Source organism: Scyliorhinus canicula, chromosome 2 (genome assembly GCF_902713615.1).
Source record: "Scyliorhinus canicula chromosome 2, sScyCan1.1, whole genome shotgun sequence".
Taxonomy (NCBI): Eukaryota; Metazoa; Chordata; class Chondrichthyes; order Carcharhiniformes; family Scyliorhinidae; genus Scyliorhinus; species Scyliorhinus canicula.
In genome coordinates, this window is record NC_052147.1 from 232,881,879 (window position 1) to 232,900,933 (window position 19,055).

General features: G+C 49.3%; 1 protein-coding gene across 2 annotated transcripts in view; it reads right to left on the reverse strand.

Moving 5' to 3' along the window:
- Positions 1 to 13,990, reverse strand: part of slc12a8 (solute carrier family 12 member 8) — a 247,400-nt gene extending 233,410 nt beyond the window's left edge. The window contains exon 1 of one of the 2 annotated variants that reach the window (XM_038789779.1): positions 13,243 to 13,990. The gene's annotated coding sequence lies outside the window, so the exon portion shown is untranslated. Of the gene's footprint in view, positions 1 to 12,944; positions 13,042 to 13,242 lie in introns of those variants that run through there. The other variant, XM_038789780.1, reaches the window with a different exon arrangement.
- Positions 13,991 to 19,055: the final 5,065 nt, after the last annotated feature.

The window sequence follows — 19,055 nt, forward strand, 5'->3', positions numbered from 1 at the left end:
CATCTGAAGCCTATCTGACCTACACTATTCCATTTTCATCCATATGTCTATCCAGTGACCACTTAAATGCCCTTAAAGTTGGCGAGTCTACTACTGTTGCAGGCAGGGCGTTCCACACCCCTACTACTCTCTGAGTAAAGAAACTGCCTCTGACATCTGTCCTATATCTATCACCCCTCAATTTAAAGCTATGTCCCCTCGTGTTGGTCATCACCATCCGAGGAAAAAGACTCTCACTGTCCACCCTATCTAACCCTCTGACTATCTTACATGTCTCTATTAAGTCACCTCTCAGCCTTCTCCTCTCTAACGAAAACAACCTCAATTCCATGAGCCTTTCCTCGTAAGACCTTCCCTCCATACCAGGCAACATCCTAGTAAATCTCCTCTGAACCCTTTCCAAAGCTTCCACATCCTTCCTATAATGTGGTGACCAGAACTGCACGCAGTACTCCAGGTGCGGCCGCACCAGAGTTATGTACAGCTGCAGCATGACCTTGTGGTTCCTAAACTCAATCCCCCTGCTTATAAAGGCTAGCACACCATATGCCTTCTTAACAGCCCTATTAACCTGGGTGGCAACTTTCAGGGATTTATGTACCTGGATGCCGAGATCTCTCTGTTCATCTACACTACCAAGAATCTTGCCATTAGCCCAGTACTCTGCATTCCTGTTACTCCTTCCAAAGTGAACCACCTCACACTTTTCCGCATTAAACTCCATCTGCCACCTCTCAGCCCAGCTCTGCAGCTTATCTATGTCCCTCTGTATCCTATAACATCCTTCAGCACTATCCACAACTCCACCGACCTTCGCGTCATCTGCAAATTTATTAACCCATCCTTCTACACCCTCTTCCAGGTCATTTATAAAAATGACAAACAGCAGTGGCCCCAAAACAGATCCTTGCGGTACACCACTAGTAACAGAACTCCAGGATGAACATTTGCCATCAACCACCACCCTCTGTCTTCTTTCAGCTAGCCAATTACTGATCCAAACCGCTAAATCACCTTCAATTCCATACTTCCTTATTTTCTGCAATAGCCTACCATGGGGAACCTTATCAAACGCCTTACTGAAATCCATATACACCACATCAACCGCTTTACCCTCATCCACCTGTTTGGTCACCTTCTCAAAAAACTCAATAAGGTTTGTGAGGCATGACCTACCCTTCACAAAACCGTGCTGACTATCGCTAATCAACTTGTTCTTTTCAAGATGATTATAAACCCTATCTCTTATAACCTTTTCCAACATTTTACCCACAACCGAAGTAAGGCTCACAGGTCTATAATTACCAGGGTTGTCTCTACTCCCCTTCTTGAACAAGGGGACAACATTTGCTATCCTCCAGTCTTCCGGCACTATTCCTGTTGACAAAGACGACATAAAGATCAAGGACAAAGGCTCTGCAATCTCCTCCCTGGCTTCCCAGAGAATCCTAGGATAAATCCCATCTGGCCCAGGGGACTTATCTATTTTGACATTTTCCAAAATTGCTAACACCTCCTCCTTTTCAACCTCAATTCCATCTAGCCTGGTCGACTGAACCTGAGTGTTCTCCTCGACAACATTGTCTTTCTCCAGTGTAAACACTGACGAAAAATATCCATTTAACGCTTCCCCTATCTCCTCTGATTCCACACACAACTTTCCACTACTATCCTTGATTGGCCCTGTGGTTTTTTGGGACACCCTCAGTATGGAGGTGACTTGACCTTGCACCCCCCCCCCACAGACCCCCTAAATAAGAGCCCCATAGAGACCCCCTAAATAAAAAGACCCCCTAGAAACCCCCTAAATAAAAGGGGCCACCCCCACAGACCAACCAGAATATGGAGAAGTCTGCACAAACCCCTGTCAGGAAACCCCTCAGAAGAGACCCCTGTCAAGAACCCCACAGAAAAGAGATCCCTGTCTGGAAGACCCCCAAAAGAAAGGTCCCTGTCTGGAAGCTAGAGAGCAGACCAGACAGAGGCAGTGTAAAAATCCCTGCTTTAACTCTCACCTGGGCAATACACCTGCTGGCTCAGACAGAGGAAGCAGCTGCTGTCAATTCCTGGAAAGAGAAATCCAATCAGCTGTGATTAACCCCCTCAGATGTCAGATCTGCAAGCCATTCATTTATTTCTCTTTGATATTGCTTTTACTAGGATGTGATTGACAGCTTCCACACACCACAGCTGTCAGCAACATTTCATTCATCTTCCTTCAAGTTTGACTAACTCTGAAGTTCTCTGACCACGACGTTTATAAACATCAAGCTTTGACAGACAGCTCCTGGACCACTTCAAACCACAATTTCGAGCTGATCACTTCAAAATCACTCAATCGTGAAGGGAGATGATTGGAAAGCACAACGGAGAATCCCACCCAATGTCTCTTCCAAAACCCACGGCTGGGATTCTCGTTCTGAGTCTGCCTCACTACCGCTGCCAGTGAAGACAGAGAATTTGGCGCTCAGTCAAATCTCCCAGTTATTGCAGCGGGAATGGAGAATCCCACTGGCGTGAAGAAACGGAGAAACAAAGTCCGCAAAACAAAGTTCAGCTTGCAATCAGGTTCATCAATCTCAACACCAGATTACACAGTGAAGAGAATGAAAAGTGCCATAAAAGCGACATCTCTTCAATAAACGTTTCAAATGCAGAAAAACAAATATCAGATTTAAAATTAATTGAGCTACTATTTTTTATGGGAGAAAGTTCCACACTTCTATCAGCCTTTATGCCAAGTGTTTCCTAGTTTATCTCCTGAAGGCCAGGATCTGTTTTTAAGGTTTACTCCTCTTGTCCTAGACTGCCCCACATGCTGAAAATGTTTTTCCCTGTCTACCATATTAATTGCCTTCAAAATCCTAAAAACGTTAATTGAATTACCCTTTAAGTTTACAAAAACAATACAAATATCAATTGTATCTCTCTCTTCCTTTGGTGGCTATTATGGAATTGCAAGAGCCCTACTGCCCTGATTAATATTTTTTTAAAGATTATGGGATACAAGAGCTCAATGCTATACATGTTATTTTTGGCTTGTCATCGTTACTGATAGAAATGAGGCTATGACAGGTGAGGACCTTGAGAGGATTGTTATCACTAAGGAGGGAGTGATGGGAAAGCTAATGGGGCTAAAGGTAGACAAGTCTCCTGGCCCTGATGGAATGCATCCCAGAGTGCTAAAAGAGATGGCTAGGGAAATTGCAGATGCACTAGTGATAATTTACTGAAATTCACTAGACTCTGGGGTGGTCCCGGTGGATTGGAAATTAGCAAACGTGACACCACTGTTTAAAAAACGAGGTCGGCAGAAATCAGGAAATTATAGGCCAGTGAGCTTAACATCGGTAATAGGGAAGATGCTGGAATCTATCATCAAGGAAGAAATTGCGAGGCATCTGGATAGAAATTGTCCCATTGGGCAGACGCAGCATGGGTTCGTAAAAGGCAGGTCATGCCTAACTAATTTAGTGGAATTTTTTGAGGACATTACCAGTGCAGTAGATAACGGGGAGCCGATGGATGTGGTATATCTGGATTTCCAGAAAGCCTTTGACAAGGTGTCACACAAAAGGTTGCTGCATAAGATAAAGATGCATGGCATTAAGGGTAAAGTAGTAGCATGGATAGAGGATTGGTTAATTAATAGAAAGCAAAGAGTTGGGATAAATGGGTGTTTCTCTGGTTGGCAATCAGTAGCTAGTGGTGTCCCTCAGGGATCCGTGTTGGGCCCATAATTGTTCACAATTTACATAGATGATTTGGAGTTGGGGACCAAGGGCAATGTGTCCAAGTTTGCAGATGACACTAAGATGAGTGGTAAAGCGAAAAGTGCAGAGGATACTGGAAGTCTGCAGAGGGATTTGGATAGGTTAAGTGAATGGGCTCGGGTCTGGCAGATGGAATACAATGTTGACAAATGTGAGATTATCCATTTTGGTAGGAATAACAGCAAACGGGATTATTATTTAAACGATAAAATATTAAAGCATGCCGCTGTTCAGAGAGACTTGGGTGTGCTAGTGCATGAGTCACAGAAGGTTGGTTTACAAGTGCAACAGGTGATTAAGAAGGCAAATGGAATTTTGTCCTTCATTGCTAGAGGGATGGAGTTTAAGACTAGGGAGGTTATGTTGCAATTGTATAAGGTGTTAGTGCGGCCACACCTGGAGTATTGTGTTCAGTTTTGGTCTCCTTACTTGAGAAAGGACGTACTGGCGCTGGAGGGTGTGCAAAGGAGATTCACTAGGTTAATCCCAGAGCTGAAGGGGTTGGATTATGAGGAGAGGTTGAGTAGACTGGGACTGTACTCGTTGGAATTTAGAAGGATGAGGGGGGATCTTATAGAAACATTTAAAATTATGAAGGGAATAGATAGGATAGATGTGGGCAGGTTGTTTCCACTGGCGGGTGACAGCAGAACTAGGGGACATAGCTTCAAAATAAGGGGAAGTAGATTTAGGACTGAGTTTAGGAGGAACTTCTTCACCCAAAGGGTTGTGAATCTATGGAATTCCTTGCCCAGTTAAGCAGTTGAGGCTCCTTCATTACATGTTTTTAAGGTAAAGATAGATAGTTTTTTGAAGAATAAAGGGATTAAAGGTTATGGTGTTCGGGCCGGAAAGTGGAGCTGAGTCCACAAAAGATCAGCCGTGATCTAATTGAATGGCGGAGCAGGCTCGAGGGGCCAGATGGCCTACTCCTGCTCCTAGTTCTTATGTTCTTATGTTCTTATGTTCTTCTTATGTTAATAGCAGAAATACTATCTTGTCCCCTCACTGTCAATAAATCACTCCCAAGAAACACAACTCTTAGAAAACAGATGAACATTCTCCTTAGCAAACACTTAATTCTAAATATTTGAATGTGAGATAATTGTACTTTGATCCATATTTCTCAATCATTCCATTATTAGCCTACAAAGTATTTAGCCTATTTTTCATAAAAGCAGCATGTTAAATTCAGATTAACATGCAGTTTTCAACATAAGTCATGGTAACTAGAGACAACAGAAAATGCAAAGATGTGTAATGCATAGTTTATCTGAGAGTGCAGTACAATATACATCACAGAGTAATGCAAAATAGTTATTTATTATCAAGATACATTGGTGGTTCATGACCAATTACAAAACTAGACAACAAGCTAAAATTCTGCAATATCTCATAATTTGAATGGGGATACTAACCTAAAAATGATCCCTCTCCTTGTGTTGTTTTAGTCTCATGTCTCGGAAGGGTAGCATGCATTAATGACTGACATAGCCTTCTGCTTGGACATAATGACAGATTTTCCCAATGTTGAACTGGAGGATATGTGATTCACCCAGAACTTCGGAGCCACTCAGTGATTGGGAGCTTGTTGGTGGTTTTAATGCTACATTCACAAGTTTATGCAAAAATATTTTCAGCTTTACCGCAATGCATTATCAAGCAGCGTAAGTCATCTCAACGCCACTTTGATCTTCTGCTGTCAGGAGAACAAGTCTAACATGGTGCTTTGGCTTCTGAACCTCCACAGCACTTTCCAAAAGGTTACGGCGGTTCATTTTATTTTGAAAAAGCAGATCAACTCATCCATGGGCTCTTGAGGAGCCAGCCAGGCAAAGCTTTCTTCTGTCAGGCAGTGGAATTTGCAGTACAACTTGTGACTTTCCCATAGGTTTGCGCACTGCAATATGAGGTAGAGCCAAAAGCAAACAAGGTGAGCTAAACGTGTTTCTCAACCAGGTTGAAGTTTGGTTTTTCAGGCTCAATCTATTTCCAAGTTTAAAAAAGCTTAATTTCTAATTAAATTGAAATTAAGTCACCTGTAGTCTGCAGTACAAATTCGAAAGCCAAGCAACCACCATACCAAGAGGCTTATTGTGTGGGTGGTCTGCAATCATAGGATTCCAATATGGGAGATTCTTTGGGATGAATTCTCCACAAATGACACCTTTCCCTTCCCTGTCCCCACCCAAAACCATCACCACACGGTGGCACAGTGGTTAGCACTGCTGCCTCACAGTGTGAGAGACCCGGGTTCAATTCAGACCATGGGTGACTGACTGCGTGGAGTTTGCACGTCTCCCCGTGTCTGTGTGGCTTTCCTCCGGGTGCTCCGGTTTCTTCCCACAGTCAAAAGATGTGCAGGTTAGATCGATTGGCCATGTTAAATTGTCTCTTAGTGTTTGTTGGGTGGGATTATGGGGTTACGAGGATAGTGACGGGTCGTGACACTAAATAGGGTGATCTTTTAGAAGTTTGGTGCAGGCTCAATGGGTCGAATGGCCTCCTTCTGCACTGTAGGGATTGTACGACACACAGACACACATCTGGTATAGTAGTTACATATTAACCATAGAAGTCATATCTGAAAAGCCTAATTTATTACACCTGAACAATGTATTTATATTTCAGATTGGAAAAATAAATAAGTATGGTTTCTTCTTTATAGGGGGTGGAGTTGAAAATACTGGCATTCTGTATTTAGAAAACACACCTCACCATTCAGTCCAAAGTTAACACCTATTTCAGACAAACACTGCCTAGAAGTTTCATGATTTAGATATATTTTTCCACAGGTAACTCAAACTGGCACTTGCCCCCCAAACAGGTTGTCAAACCAGTTCTCAGGTCTATTAGTTCATCTTTTAAACATCCATTCCATCATATATGTCAAGAATTTAGATCACTTGAAAGCACAATCTGAATTAGACAATTGCAGCATGACGTAATTGATGAAAGATTTATTAGCAGACTTCTGGGACGGAACTTAAGCTGTGGACACATCATGCAGTTTTGTTCAATAAATAAAACACTGAAAGCACACACGGAACTTTAAACAAAGAAAAAAATGGGTGTGCACGATGGAGCTTTGATGAATCTTTCCTCCTCATTCTGCAAATTGTCCTCATCCTCCCATTTACACAAACCCATATGGAGGGTGTGGGTGTCCAATTATCCATCCCTACAACCTCTCCCAACCACCCACCCACTGCAGGCTACTGCTGTACCACCCAGCCTCTACCCTGCTGAGATTCATTACATTAGCGAAGACCAGAACTCCCTTTACGTGAGGTAAACTCACTGAGGTATCAAGGGGGAAACAATCTTTGATCAACTGAAAGGTTAGACCCAGAGAGGCCTTCTGGCCCACCCTGTCTGCACCGGGCAAGAGGAAAAAAGAAACAAGCTGCTCATTTTAGTCCCATTTTCCAGCACTTGGTCCATAGCCTTGCAGGTTACAGCACTTCAGATGCGGTTCCATGTGCCTTTTAAATGGGTTGAGTGTTTTAGCCTCGACCACCATTACAGGCAATATATTCACGACGCCCAGCAGCCTCTTGGTAAAAAGGTACCCTCTAATCCTTCTACCAATCACCTTAAATATCTATGCCCCCGGATACTTGGCCCCACAGCTTGGGGAAACAAGTCTTTCCTGTCTACCCTGTCTGGGCCCCTCATAATTTTGTACACCTCAATTGGGTCACCCCTTAGCCTCCTATGTTCGAAGGATAACAACTCCAGCCGATCCAATCTCTCCTTAGTGCTACCATTTTCAAGGTAACGAAGGAGCTGTGCTCCGAAAGCTAGTGATTCCAAGCAAACCTGTTGGACTTTAACCTGGTGCTGCAAGACTTCTTACTATGCCCACCCCAGTCCAACGCTGGCATCTCCACATCGTGATAATTTAACAACAGTGGTCAAAAGAGATGGTGGAAAGGTAGGGCTGGGTGTCATCATTATACATATGAAAATTAATGCTATGTTTTTTTTTAATTTAGCGTACCCAATTATTATTTTTTTTTCCAATTAAAGGGCAATTTAGTGGCCAATCCACCTAACCTGCACATCTTTGGGTTGTGGGGGTGAAACCCATGCAGACATGGGGAGAATGTGCAAACTCCACACGGACAGTGACCCAGGGCCAGGATTCGAACCTGGGTCCTCAGCACCGCAGTCCCAATGCTAACCACAGCGCCATATGCTGCCCAATGATATGTTTTTGGGTGATGCTGAAGGGGCAACATGTAGATGAGAAGTAAGAGGGGATCAGAGAATGACACTTGGAGGACCCCAGAAGTAAAGAGAAGCCATTGCAAGTGAAACTCGGGGAAATGATCAGGGCAAGAGAAAATAATAATTGTATTGGGGACTAAGGTGAAGTTAAGAAATTCAAGGGCGGCACGGTGGCACAGTGGTTAGCATTGCTGCCTACGGCGCTGAGGACCCGGGTTCGAATCCCGGCCCTGGGTCACTGTCTGTGAGGAGTTTGCACATTCTCCCCGTGTCTGCGTGGGTTTCACCCCCACAACCCAAAGATGTGCAGAGTAGGTGGATTGGACACGTTAAATTGCCCCTTAATTGGAAAAAATGAATTGGATATTCTAAATTTATAAAAAAAAATTAAAAAAAAAAAAGTTAAGAAATTCAGTAGCTGGACAGCATAGTGGTGCAGTGGTTAGCACTGCTGCCTCATGGCGACAACGTCCCAGATTCAATCCGGGCCCTGGCTCACCGTCCGTGTGGAGATTGCACATTCTTTCCAAATTTGTGTGGGTTTCAATCCCACAAGCCAAAGATTGGCCACGCTAAATTGCCGCTTAATTGGAACAATGAATTGGGTACTCTAAATTTATTTTTAAAAATAAATTCAGTAGCTACAGAAATGTGACAGCTGTGATTTTGAAAGTGCAGTTGTAAGTGAAATTATGGATAGCTTTTTTCCAGGGGTAGCTATAGAAGGAAGTAGGTCAGCACATGGAATAAAGGTGTAGGTGGAGAGTGATAGAAGGAAGTGACCAGAAACGGCCATGTCTGGGATTATTCAATGGGAGTAGCAAGACTACATGAGATGACAAGGTCAAGGGGGTAGCCATGTATATGGGTTGGGACGTTTACATGGAGGGGGAGATTAGAGGACGATAAGAGGCCCATGACTCAAAGGAGAGAGATCATAATGAGTTGAGATGGACATTAGAATCATTAAGGTTTAGGGCTATTAAATGCAGAGGCTGAGGGTGGACAACAGTCAAGATTTATTGGTAAAAACATTCTTTTCATGCATAAGTGGGTGATACAGAACAAGATTTTTGAATGAGAGGTGAGAGGACTGGAATAAGGTAAGATGCTCAAAAGTGTAAAGATGTAGTCGTCAGGCAAAGGTCCGATTTGGTGATAAGAAGGTAAGATGCTCAAAAGTGCAACGGTGTAGTTGTCAGGCAAAGGTCCAAATTGGTGATAAGAGCTGCACTGTCACCACACAGTGTTAGCAGGATAAGTGGTGGAAGGTATAGCCAGGTGGGAAGCTTCATTTAGAGGGCAAATGTCATCACGCTTGAACCTGAGCCGAGATTCTCCCCTACCCGGCGGGGCGGGGGGGGTCCCGGCATATTAGAGTGGCGTCAACCACTCCAGCATCAGCCCTCCCCAAAGGTGCGGAGAACAAAGGTGCGGAATTCTCCGCACCTTTAGGGGCCAAGCCCTCACATTGAGGGGCTAGGCACGCGCCGTAGTGGTTGCCGCTCCACCGACCGGCGCGAACGGCCTTTGGCGCCCCGCCAGCCGAAAGGCCTTCGCCGGCCGGCGGAAGTCCGCACATGCGCCTGTGCGTCAGCGGCTGCTGACATCATACCGACGCATGCACAGGGGAGGGGGTCTCTTCCGCCCCCGCCGTGGTGAAGGCCATGGCGGGGCGGAAGAAAAAGAGTGCCCCCACGGCACAGGCCCGCCAACCGATTCCTGGGTGGCGGAGAATTCGGGCCACGGCGGGGGCGGGATTGACACCGGCCCCGGGCGTTTCTCCCTGACCCCCCGGGGGGGTCAGAGAATTCCGCCCCAGGTTCCTGTCAATGCCACGATATTGATTCAATCATCCAAAATAGCTTCATGGGTGGCAAGTGCCTTGTACACAAGTCAACAGACATTCCAGAAGGTGATGCAAAGAGGGGCAGTGAGTGCTGACCAGTGGTAAAGCCCACAAGGTGAACATGCACGTCCTTTGTTATTTCCATAACAACAGAAGATAATCCGTTAAATGTTTATGATTACAAAATGTCCAAAGATACGCAGGTTAGATGGATTGGCCATGCTAAATTGCCCTTCAGTGTTCAAAGATCTGCGGGTTAGGTGGATTGGCTACAATCAATGCGCATATAAGGACAGGGCGGGAGAGTGGGCCTACGTCGAGTACTTTTCGTGCAGACTCAAAGGGCCAAATGGCCTCCCCTTCTGCACTGTCGGGATTCTGTGGAATGAGATTTTTTGTAAAACTGGACTAGACTGAAAACAAGGTGGTAGTTCAAACAGAACAAGACACTGATTTTGCAACAGCTCAACCTCTACGCGACCAGAACCCTGACAAAGTCCTTCAATTTATTTTTTCTCATCAGTTCACATTAGTAGTACAGATTGTCTATTGTTACTCAAAGGGAAATACAAATCAGAAATGTTGCAAAGCAAAATAAGGATACATTTGTGATGATCTTCTATTTACGCTACATTACACTAGTTCTTTGGAACTGCTGCTCTGAAGAAGTCTGACTGCTCACACAATTAACAACATTCCAATTTGTGACACTGTGATAGAGTAGGAACATCGTGGTCAGACGTGATCCCGCCATCGCCAGTAATGCTGTAACTGGAGTGGAGTGGGTGGGGCTGTGGGATTTCTCACCATCAACTCGAATGCAGGGCAACCAGGGCACCTTACCAGAAAATTAATGTAATCTCTCTGGAAACATTTTGGATTATGAAAGAATTCAATAGATATTAACTTCACAATGGTATAATATTAAAAGGAACAAATCTCTCCAAGCTGTATCTTATGGTTTTAACATTTATCAAAAAACCCATTTACATCAAATTTGCAAAACATTTTAGTTTTTCAATCATAATTAAATACTTTACAACATGACTCATGCTGCTTGCAAACCTCACCAACTTCCCTACTTGGAAGGAGCAAACTGCAGATGAGTTGCAAACATTACAGGCACATTACAATCTAGGGGGGGGGGGGGAAATGTGTCGGTTAACTTAAAAAATTAACATAAGGAGCCGAGGCCTTGTGTCCGCACAAATAACATCAGCTCGAGATACTTTTCTCTCCACTGTGGGACTAGGCAGGGTTGTCCTATGTTCTCCCCCCCCCCCCCCCCCCCCCGTTGTTTGCACTTGCGAATTGAGCGTTGGCCATCGCATTAAGAAGTTCGGGGGTATGGAGAGCAATAGTGTGGGGGGTGGGGGGATAGAACATAGGGTGTCCTTATATGCAGCAGCGCGGGTTCAATTCCCGTACCAGCCTCCCCGAACAGCCGCCGGAATGTGGCGACTAGGAGCTTTTAAAAAAAATATTTTTCATTCTCCTCCTTTTTCACATTTTCTCCCAAATTTATACCCAACAATAAACAATAATCAGTAACAAATTTAATGTTAATCCTCATATCAATAACAACGATCCCATCCTCCCACCAAACCCCAAACATTGGCCCGCATGTTAACATAAACAAATGCCAAAAAGGAATCAGGAATCACCCACAATCATCATTAACACATACAGTCCCCTCACCCCAACCCTCCCAGCACCCCGCTAATGTTCAATGTAATCCAATTCTCGAAAGTGCATAATGAATAACGCCCATGAATTGTAGAACCCCTCCAGGCTTCCCCTCAGTTCAAATTTGACCTTTTCAAGCATTAAGAATTCCAGCAGGCCCCCCCCCCCCCCCCCTCCCCCGCCTCGCCAGGACACAGGGTGGAGAGGATGCTCTCCATCCCAACAGGATCCGCCTTCGGGCAATCAATGAGGCGAAGGCTACGGTATCTGCCTCCACGCCAGTTTCCAAACCCAGCTGGTCCGACACCCCGAATATGGCCTCCCAAGGGCCCGGGTCCTGTTTCACATGCACCACTTTAGAGATTACCCTCAACACCTCCTTCCAGTAATCCTCCAGCTTTGGACAGGACCAAAACATATGAACGTTGTTTGCGCCCCCCCCTCCCCCAACATTCACACACATCTTCTACCCCCTGAAAGAGCCGGCACATCCTCGCCCTTGTGAGATGCGCTCTATACACCACCTTCAGCTGTATCAGCCCCAACCTCGCACACGAGGTGGAGGCATTCACCCTCCGGAGCACCTCACACCAGAACCCCGCCTCCATATCCTCTCCCAACTTTTCCTCCCACTTTGCCTTGATGCCTTCTAGCGGCGCCTTCTCCTCCAAAATAGCCCCGTAAACCGCCGATACTACCCCTTCTCCAGTCCCCCTGTGGTCAGCATCTCCTCCAGCAATGTGGAAGCCGGCTTTACTGGAGGACCTGTATGTCAGCGACTAGGGGTTTTTAAACAGTAACTTAATTGAAACCTATTTGTGACAATAAGCGATTATTATTATAGAATTACTGTAGACATACAAGGATACTAGAGAGGCCGTGGAGGGGTTTCAAGAAAAGGAGAGATTTTGAAATGTACTGGGACCAGGGTGTAGGTTTACAACGGGGCGATGGGTGTGCAGGACACGATATAAGCTTCAGAGCTCTTGATAAAGTGGATCTGGAGGGCTGGCGGGAAGAGTGCTCAAGGAGGTGAACGACGAGATGACAAAGAGATCGGAGTGTAAACTAAGAACAGTGGAAGGTCGGCAGCTGGTATTGAAAATTGTACACGGCATGTCACTGGAAAGCAGTGTATGGCGAGTCAAGGCAGTTGGCAAAAGCAAAAAGACAGCGTGGGGTTGGAGTGGTAAAGAACTCAGGACATAATCCATGAAACGTTGAGAATTGATTTAATTAACCGGTTTGGGCTGAATTGCTGCAGAATCCCATCAGTAGAATGGAATGCAGTGACTGTCAGCAGCAAAGAGGTAAGTGACTCACATTTTACACCTTTCATTTCCATAGTATTTCTGGATGGAAAGTGACCTCACTTCGAAATTAGAACTCAGATTTAAAATTACCTCCAATGCACTTAAACGTCTCTGAAATCTTGGCAAGTTTGGTTTCAAAAGATAATATTCACTGATCCATTATTCCATACAATGAAAATTGTTCGCTTTCTCCTCCTGTACACGGCTCCTCTTACAAAAGTATACAAAGCATGTCAGAAATCAGGAAATGTACTCAGCATTGCAATTTAAAGGGGCACTGCTTTCACGGTTAACTTCCGCAAATGTGTTTCCAAATTCATCTTAATGCAAAACATCGTGACAACAAAAAGCACACAATCCGCCCCCCAACAAATACAACTCCTGGTACCTTTTGTTTTTAAAGGGAAGTCAGTTTCCTTTCGATGTCCACCTGCCAGAATCTGCTGAAGGTTTACAGGTCGCTGTAAATTCGATGGAATTCTGTAACACGACCTGGTTGGCATGAGGAACAGTCCCGGGAGCCAGCAAATTAAAACCAATATAGGTTCTGCATCCGGATCCGGGTAACACCTTTTTGCCCACTCCCTTATCAAACACGAAAAAAGGTCTTTACGTTCCCACCAGAAACTGGAGATGTTGGTTCCCAGTGAAACCCGGTCACTAATAGAAACAAAGTTGACTTTCGCTCCAACCAATACTGTCAGTTGTACTCGGTCCAAACTTTAAGGAACTTTCTTTCTTGGCCCAGCGAAGTTTTCTTCTGATCCAAGAAAACAAAAAGTTATATTCGTGGAAAGGCTTTACATCCCGAAACAGGAGCTAAAACAACTGGGTTCTGTATTCCTCTTTTGATGACGCGCGAAATTCTACAATTGGGTCCGTTTGGCCGCGTGTTTCACCCCCTGGTTTCTCCTGAGTTGGGTGTGGTTATAGTTGAGCGGTTGGTCAGAGAGCAGCCCCTGTTTGAGGTGCTGTTCACAGTGAAGCGGAAGGCAGCCCCTGAACTCCGATCATTGCCCAGTGCAGCTCCTGTGGAAGGCTGAGAATCTCTCTCACACACAGTCTGCCACCTACTGCCTCGGTTATCCCGAGAATCATTCCAACAATTGGGGCAGATTTATACCAATGTTCTCAACCCCCCAAAGCCCAGACTGTCAACCCCAACAGTGAGCTCACTCTGCAGTGCCCTGAGCTCACTCTGTACAGTGCCCTGAGCTCACTCTGTGCAGTGCCCTGAGCTCACTCTGTGCAGTGCCCTGAGCTCACTCTGTGCAGTGCCCTGAGCTCACTCTGTGCAGTGCCCTGAGCTCACTCTGTGCAGTGCCCTGAGCTCACTCTGTGCAGTGTCAACCCCAGCCCTGAGCTCACTCTGTGCAGTGCCCTGAGCTCACTCTGTGCAGTGTCAACTCCAGCCCTGAGCTCACTCTGTGCAGTGTCAACCCCAGCCCTGAGCTCACTCTGTGCAGTGTCACCCCCAGCCCTGAGCTCACTCTGTGCAGTGCCCTGAGCTCACTCTGTGCAGTGTCACCCCCAGCCCTGAGCTCACTCTGTGCAGTGCCCTGAGCTCACTCTGTGCAGTGTCACCCCCAGCCCTGAGCTCACTCTGTGCAGTGTCACCCCCAGCCCTGAGCTCACTCTGTGCAGTGCCCTGAGCTCACTCTGTGCAGTGTCACCCCCAGCCCTGAGCTCACTCTGTGCAGTGTCAACCCCAGCCCTGAGCTCACTCTGTGCAGTGTCACCCCCAGCCCTGAGCTCACTCTGTGCAGTGTCAACCCCAGCCCTGAGCTCACTCTGTGCAGTGTCAACCCCAGCCATGGAGTGAGCTCAGGGCTGGGGTTGACACTGCACTACACTGCCCTGAGCTCACTCTGTGCAGTGTCACCCCCAGCCCTGAGCTCACTCTGTGCAGTGTCACCCCCAGCCCTGAGCTCACTCTGTGCAGTGTCACCCCCAGCCCTGAGCTCACTCTGTGCAGTGTCACCCCCAGCCCTGAGCTCACTCTGTGCAGTGTCACCCCCAGCCCTGAGCTCACTCAGTGCAGCGCCCTGAGCTCACTCTGTGCAGTGTCACCCCCAGCCCTGAGCTCACTCTGTGCAGTGCCCTGAGCTCACTCTGTGCAGTGTCACCCCCAGCCCTGAGCTCACTCTGTGCAGTGTCACCCCCAGCCCTGAGCTCACTCTGTGCAGTGTCACCCCCAGCCCTGAGCTCACTCTGTGCAGTGCCCTGAGCTCACTCTGTGCAGTGCCCTGAGCTCACTCTGTGCAGTGTCACCCCCAGCCCTGAGCTCACTCTGTGCAGTGTTAACCCCAGCCCTGAGCTCACTCTGTGCAGTGCCCTGAGCTCACTCTGTGCAGTGTCACCCCCAGCCCTGAGCTCACTCTGTGCAGTGCCCTGAGCTCACTCTGTGCAGTGTCAACCTCAGCCCTGAGCTCACTCTGTGCAGTGTCACCCCCAGCCCTGAGCTCACTCTGTGCAGTGCCCTGAGCTCACTCTGTGCAGTGTCACCCCCAGCCCTGAGCTCACTCTGTGCAGTGTCACCCCCAGCCCTGAGCTCACTCTGTGCAGTGTCACCCCCAGCCCTGAGCTCACTCTGTGCAGTGCCCTGAGCTCACTCTGTGCAGTGTCAACCCCAGCCCTGAGCTCACTCTGTGCAGTGTCACCCCCAGCCCTGAGCTCACTCTGTGCAGTGTCACCCCCCAGCCCTGAGCTCACTCTGTGCAGTGCCCTGAGCTCACTCTGTGCAGTGTCACCCCCAGCCCTGAGCACACTCTGTGCAGTGCCCTGAGCTCACTCTGTGCAGTGTCACCCCCAGCCCTGAGCTCACTCTGTGCAGTGTCACCCCCAGCCCTGAGCTCACTCAGTGCAGCGCCCTGAGCTCACTCTGTGCAGTGTCACCCCCAGCCCTGAGCTCACTCTGTGCAGTGCCCTGAGCTCACTCTGTGCAGTGTCACCCCCAGCCCTGAGCTCACTCTGTGCAGTGTCACCCCCAGCCCTGAGCTCACTCTGTGCAGTGTCACCCCCAGCCCTGAGCTCACTCTGTGCAGTGCCCTGAGCTCACTCTGTGCAGTGCCCTGAGCTCACTCTGTGCAGTGTCACCCCCAGCCCTGAGCTCACTCTGTGCAGTGCCCTGAGCTCACTCTGTGCAGTGTCACCCCCAGCCCTGAGCTCACTCTGTGCAGTGTCACCCCCAGCCCTGAGCTCACTCTGTGCAGTAATGAGGCAGGGTTGAGTCACTCTGTGCAGTGTCACCCCCAGCCCTGAGCTCACTCTGTGCAGTGCCCTGAGCTCACTCTGTGCAGTGTCAACCTCAGCCCTGAGCTCACTCTGTGCAGTGTCACCCCCAGCCCTGAGCTCACTCTGTGCAGTGCCCTGAGCTCACTCTGTGCAGTGTCACCCCCAGCCCTGAGCTCACTCTGTGCAGTGTCACCCCCAGCCCTGAGCTCACTCTGTGCAGTGTTAACCTCAGCCCTGAGCTCACTCTGTGCAGTGCCCTGAGCTCACTCTGTGCAGTGTCAACCCCAGCCCTGAGCTCACTCTGTGCAGTGTCACCCCCAGCCCTGAGCTCACTCTGTGCAGTGTCACCCCCAGCCCTGAGCTCACTCTGTGCAGTGCCCTGAGCTCACTCTGTGCAGTGTCACCCCCAGCCCTGAGCACACTCTGTGCAGTGCCCTGAGCTCACTCTGTGCACTGCCCTGAGCTCACTCTGTGCAGTGTCACCCCCAGCCCTGGGCTCACTCTGTGCAGTGCCCTGAGCTCACTCTGTGCAGTGCCCTGAGCTCACTCTGTGCAGTGTCACCCCCAGCCCTGAGCTCACTCTGTGCAGTGTCACCCCCAGCCCTGAGCTCACTCTGTGCAGTGTCACCCCCAGCCCTGAGCTCACTCTGTGCAGTGTCACCCCCAGCCCTGAGCTCACTCTGTGCAGTGTCACCCCAGCCCTGAGCTCACTCTGTGCAGTGCCCTGAGCTCACTCTGTGCAGTGCCCTGAGCTCACTCTGTGCAGTGTCACCCCCAGCCCTGAGCTCACTCTGTGCAGTGCCCTGAGCTCACTCTGTGCAGTGTCACCCCCAGCCCTGAGCTCACTCTGTGCAGTGTCACCCCCAGCCCTGAGCTCACTCTGTGCAGTGTCACCCCCAGCCCTGAGCTCACTCTGTGCAGTGTCACCCCCAGCCCTGAGCTCACTCTGTGCAGTGTCACCCCCAGCCCTGAGCTCACTCTGTGCAGTGTCAACCCCAGCCCTGAGCTCACTCTGTGCAGTGCCCTGAGCTCACTCTGTGCAGTGTCACCCCCAGCCCTGAGCTCACTCTGTGCAGTGTCACCCCCAGCCCTGAGCTCACTCTGTGCAGTAATGAGGCAGGGTTGAGTCACTCTGTGCAGTGTCACCCCCAGCCCTGAGCTCACTCTGTGCAGTGTCAACTCCAGCCCTGAGCTCACTCTGTGCAGTGCCCTGAGCTCACTCTGTGCAGTGTCACCCCCAGCCCTGAGCTCACTCTGTGCAGTGTCAACTCCAGCCCTGAGCTCACTCTGTGCAGTGCCCTGAGCTCACTCTGTGCAGTGTTAACCCCAGCCCTGAGCTCACTCTGTGCAGTAATGAGGCAGGGTTGAGTCACTCTGTGCAGTGTCACCCCCAGCCCTGAGCACACTCTGTGCAGTGCCCTGAGCTCACTCTGTGCAGTGTCAACTCCAGCCCTGAGCTCACTCTGTGCAGTGCCCTGAGCTCACTCTGTGCAGTGTCACCCCCAGCCCTGAGCTCACTCTGTGCAGTGTCAACTCCAGCCCTGAGCTCACTCTGTGCAGTGCCCTGAGCTCACTCTGTGCAGTGTTAACCCCAGCCCTGAGCTCACTCTGTGCAGTGCCCTGAGCTCACTCTGTGCAGTGTCACCCCCAGCCCTGAGCTCACTCTGTGCAGTAATGAGGCAGGGTTGAGTCACTCTGTGCAGTGTCACCCCCAGCCCTGAGCACACTCTGTGCAGTGCCCTGAGCTCACTCTGTGCAGTGTCAACTCCAGCCCTGAGCTCACTCTGTGCAGTGCCCTGAGCTCACTCTGTGCAGTGTCACCCCCAGCCCTGAGCTCACTCTGTGCAGTGTCAACCCCAGCCCTGAGCTCACTCTGTGCAGTGCCCTGAGCTCACTCTGTGCAGTGTTAACCCCAGCCCTGAGCTCACTCTGTGCAGTGCCCTGAGCTCACTCTGTGCACTGCCCTGAGCTCACTCTGTGCAGTGCCCTGAGCTCACTCTGTGCAGTGCCCTGAGCTCACTCTGTGCAGTGTCACCCCCAGCCCTGAGCTCACTCTGTGCAGTGTCACCCCCAGCCCTGAGCTCACTCTGTGCAGTGTCACCCCCAGCCCTGAGCACACTCTGTGCAGTGCCCTGAGCTCACTCTGTGCACTGCCCTGAGCTCACTCTGTGCAGTGTCAACCCCAGCCCTGAGCTCACTCTGTGCAGTGTTAACCTCAGCCCTGAGCTCACGCTGTGCAGTGCCCTGAGCTCACTCTGTGCAGTGTCAACTCCAGCCCTGAGCTCACTCTGTGCAGTGTCAACTCCAGCCCTGAGCTCACTCTGTGCAGTGTCAACTCCAGCCCTGAGCTCACTCTGTGCAGTGTCACCCCCAGCCCTGAGCTCACTCTGTGCAGTGCCCTGAGCTCACTCTGTGCAGTGTCAACTCCAGCCCTGAGCTCACTCTGTGCAGTGTCACCCCCAGCCCTGAGCTCACTCTGTGCAGTGTTAACCCCAGCCCTGAGCTCACTCTGTGCAGTGTCAACCCCAGCCCTGAGCTCACTCTGTGCAGTGCCCTGAGTTCACTCTGTGCAGTGTTAACCCCAGCCCTGAGCTCACTCTGTGCAGTGTTAACCCCAGCCCTGAGCTCACTCTGTGCAGTGCCCTGAGCTCACTCTGTGCAGTGTCAACTCCAGCCCTGAGCTCACTCTGTGCAGTGTCAACTCCAGCCCTGAGCACACTCTGTGCAGTGCCCTGAGCTCACTCTGTGCAGTGCCCTGAGCTCACTCTGCGCAGTGTCACCCCCAGCCCTGAGCTCACTCTGTGCAGTAATGTGGCAGGGTTGAGTCACTCTGTGCAGTGCCCTGAGCTCACTCTGTGCAGTGTTAACCCCAGCCCTGAGCTCACTCTGTGCAGTGTCAACCCCAGCCATGGAGTGAGCTCAGGGCTGGGGTTGACACTGCACTACACTGCCCTGAGCTCACTCTGT